We start from the raw sequence: 4,242 nt of genomic DNA on the forward strand, positions 1-4,242 counted from the left end.
GCTGGCTGAAGTGAACTAGTTGTTTGAACAGAGCACTCTCTGTAAACTTCTTGTCAGGCCTGTTTTGCCTCGTACTTCTGGCTCCTCCTTCACGTTGCAATTTAGCCTCCCCCTTTCTGCTTTTGCAGATTTTCTCCTTTTTCACTTTCTAAAAATCCTTCTCTATATTAAAGCACAGAGATTGCCTCAGCAGAATTTCCCCTTCTCCTCATGACTCAAGAGCTGTGTTTGTAGTGTGGGTTTTGGAGCTATCAGGGACTCGGTGACTAAGGCTCACTGGGGTAAAGCCATTGTTGAGCATGACCCTTTCAAAGGGGAGGGTGACTTAACCTCAGTCAAGTTGCTAAATCAGTTTTGTTCCAGTACAACCCTATGCTTTATGCTATAATGCCAGTGTTGCGTATTTGGGAGGAACCCAAGTCCTCCATTTCAGGAACAATAATGGACATAGAATAGGTATTGCCCAAGTCCAAGAATGCACTGGTTTGCCGCAAAAAACTTGTTGTAATGTGTCCAATCAAGGCCAATTTCTCCTTCCATTCTTTGTCATGGCCAGGGCTTTTTTTCAGCGGGAACGTGGTGGAATGGAGTTCCGGCACCTCTTGAAAATGGTCACATGGCCAGTGGCCCCGCCCCCTGATCTCCAGACAGAGGGGAGTTTAGATTGCCCTCCGTGCCAGTGGCGCGGAGGCCAATCTAAACTCCCCTTTGTCTGGAGATCAGGGGGCGGGGCCACTGGCCATGTGACCATTTTCTCCGAGGGCAATTGAAACTTTAAAAAACTCCCCCCTTGTTCCAGCTGACCCAAACTGACGTCATTGTGCGGTCCTGAGTTCCACCACTGAGTTCCACCACCTCTTTTCCCAGGAAAAAAAGCCCTAGTCATGGCTATGGCAAGATGTTCAGAAATGGGAAGTACAAGTGAGAACCACACCAGTTCAAAGCCCAACTACCACCTCACAATAGAATGCTTGTGTGATGCAAATGGGGAGATAGTCTTTTGCCTACTTAATAGTTGGGGATGCTTCTTTAAGGGGCAGTCTCTCTACAGTGTGGGGTCTGAGACCAATATTATTGTTGACATGGGCAGAGAAATTGTTGAGAAGCATCTAGCTGCACTGGGTGTGTACAAATCCCCTGGGGCAGATGGGATGCACCCGAGAGTGCCTAAAGAACTTTCAAGAGAGATTGCAGACCCTGTGTCGATCATCTTCCAGGCCTCTTGGAGGACAGGTGGTATACTGGAAGACTGGAGGAGGCCAAATGTCACCCCAATCTTCAAGAAAGGGGAAAAGGACCATCTTGGGAATTACAGGCCAGGCAACTTGACCTCTGTCCCAGGGAAGATACTAGAGCAGATATTAAAGGTGTCAATCTGCAAGCATCTGCTGGACAACATGGTGATGTGGGGAAGTGAGCATGGATTTGTCCCCAACAGGTTCCTGCCAGACCAACCTCATCTCCTTCTATGACCGAGTGATAGGTTTACTGGATTGCAGGAATTCTGTTCATGTAGTTTATCTGGATTTCAGTAAAGCTTTTGACAAGGTTCCTCATGATATTCTGATGGTTAAATTAGAGGACTGTGAACTGGACTCTAGGATGGTTAGATGGATAGGCAGCTGGTTGGATAGCCACACGCAAAGAGTAGTTGGAAATGGCATCACGTCTGATTGGAGGGAGGTGTCCAGTGGGTGCTACAGGGCTTGGTTCTGGGCCTGGTGTTTTTCAATATTTTTATAAATGATCTGGACAAGGGTGTGAAAGGATTCAATTTGCAGATGACGCCAAATTGGTTGGAGTAGCAAACACCCTTGAAGATAGAGGTAGACTTCAAAGAAATCTGAACACACTGGGAAAGTGGGCAGGTTAGAATAAGATGCAATTTAATACAGATTAGTGTTGATTCTGCACCTGGGTAACAAAAATACAAAGCATGCATACTGGACGAAGTATGCATCTGGGTAGCCGTGTGTGTGAACAAGATCTTGGGATACAGGGGGAAAGGAAGCTAAATATGAGCAGTCAGTGTGATGCAGCAGCAAAAAAGGCAAACACAATCTTGGGGTGTATCAACAAAGGCCTAACATCTAAATCACAGGATGTCATTGTCCCACTATATACTGTGTTAATCTGGCCCCACCTGGAGTATTGTGTAGAGTTCTGGAGGCCTCACTTCAAAAAGGATGTGGACAAATTGGAACAGGTGCAGAAGACAGCAACCAGGATGATCAGAGGCCTGGGGACAAGCCGGTTGAAAGACTGAGGGACCTGGGGATGTTCAGTTTGGAGAAAAGGCGGTTGAGGGGGGGACATGATTGCTCTCGGCTGTCACTTAGAGGAAGAGAAGGAGCTGTTCCTGTTGGCAACAGAGGATAGGACTTGAAACAGTGAGTTTAAACTACAGGAAGAAAGGTACTGGCTGGACATTAGGAAAAACTTTTTCTTGTTAAGAATAATCCAGAAGTGGAATTGGCTGCCTAGGGATGTGATGGGTTCCCCCTCATTGGCAGTCTTCAAGGAGCAGCTGGATGAATACTTGTCAGGGATGCTTTAGGCCGTTCCTGCATTGGGATTGGACTAGCTGGTCTGCTACACCCCTTCCAACTTTATGATCATATTATTTTGTTTGTGTCTCTGTTAGTGGGACTGCCGAGATCCACCACAGCCCCTGGAATAAGATTCCCTCCACATCCTCGCACATTTAAAGAAAAACAACATTTAAAATGAAAGGAACAAAGAACAAAAGGGAGGGAAATAAGCTCCATTGACTTCAGTGGGTTTTACATAGGGTTGCCAGCTCCAGGTTGGGAAATTCCTGGAGATTTTGGGGGTGGAGCCTGGAGAAGGCGGAGTTTGGGGAGAGGAGGGACTCCTCAGGATGGAGACTGAGGCAGTGGGGCAGACACCACTTTTGGATCTGTCCACCTCATCACCATGGCCTCCCGTTGCAGCATCCAAAATAAGAGGCCTCATCTCCTCCCTCTGTGCTGGTAAGTCCCCTGGCAAAGACCTGATCCCTCATGAGTTGTTTAAATCCTTTCCTGACTGGTGGGTGCCCATCTTTACCCAGATAAATCTAACCAGTGTTTTTCCCTCAGGATGGAAATTAAGGCTGAATCTACACTTACCGGCACAGCGCTAAGCAGGCGGAGTTAGAGTGTCTTTCTGGCACCACAAGAGCGGCATCATGGTGCGATGATGTCATAAAATGTGCCAGAAAGACGCTCTCGCTCCACCTGCTTAGCGCTGTGCCGGTAAGTGTGGATTCAGCCTCAGTATTGTAGTCCCAGTATTTAAAAAGGGCTGCAAATCAATCTCCCCAAATTATCGACCAATTCGCCTGCTGGGTATAGCCTCCAAATTGTACAGTACATTTTTTGCAGCAGAAACTGGAGGTCTGGGAGAGAGTTCAGGAAAGGAGAAGGCACTATTGATCAGCCTGATTCTTTACCAGATGGCTCAACACAGTATTAATATATAATATTTATTGTAGTTTTTGTTTTTAATGTTGTAAACCACTTTGGAACTCATTCAAGGAAGAGGCAATATAAAAATCTATAAAATAAAATAAAGACCACCCCAGCAAGGCCATATTGGCAGCTTTCTTCAGTCAATCCAATAGGATTTCTCCTGGCGTTTTCTCCTGTTGTGCCTGGCCGCTAAGAGGTGTACTTGGTTCTTTCAAAACTTGCTGGCTGATATGAGAAACAAGCGGATGGGGGTGTTGTTGCTTTAGCAAGCTGCAGAAGAAAGAAAGAGCACGTGCATGGAGACTGGGCACAGCGGTTGCAGGCTTATTGAATTTGAAAATGTTCTCACTGTTTTTTTACTGGACTGAAAGAGAAAATACTGGACTGTCCAGTTCAAAACTGGACACCTGGCAACATTAGCCAAGACAAACATTCTGTAAGCTTATGGTGCTGGTCAGCTGATAATAACAGTAACTGCGCTTATATACCGCTCTTCTAGACAGATTAGTACCTCACCCAGAGCGGTGAACAAGTTAATATTATTATCCCCACAACACAGCTGGGGAGCTGGGGCTGAGAGGAGTGGCTTACCAAAGGCCACCTACTGAGCTCATGGCAGTCATGGGATTTGAACCAGTAGAATGCTGATTTGTAGCCAAACTACTTAACCACTGTGCTATAACAGGAAACAAGCAGTCCCCTAGTTGGAGAAGGGGATACCCCGCTCCCAGCCTCTGGCTCTCAGCCTCTGCCCTCCACATAGCCGGTG

This window comes from Eublepharis macularius, chromosome 5 (genome assembly GCF_028583425.1).
Source record: "Eublepharis macularius isolate TG4126 chromosome 5, MPM_Emac_v1.0, whole genome shotgun sequence".
In the NCBI taxonomy this organism is placed as follows: Eukaryota; Metazoa; Chordata; class Lepidosauria; order Squamata; family Eublepharidae; genus Eublepharis; species Eublepharis macularius.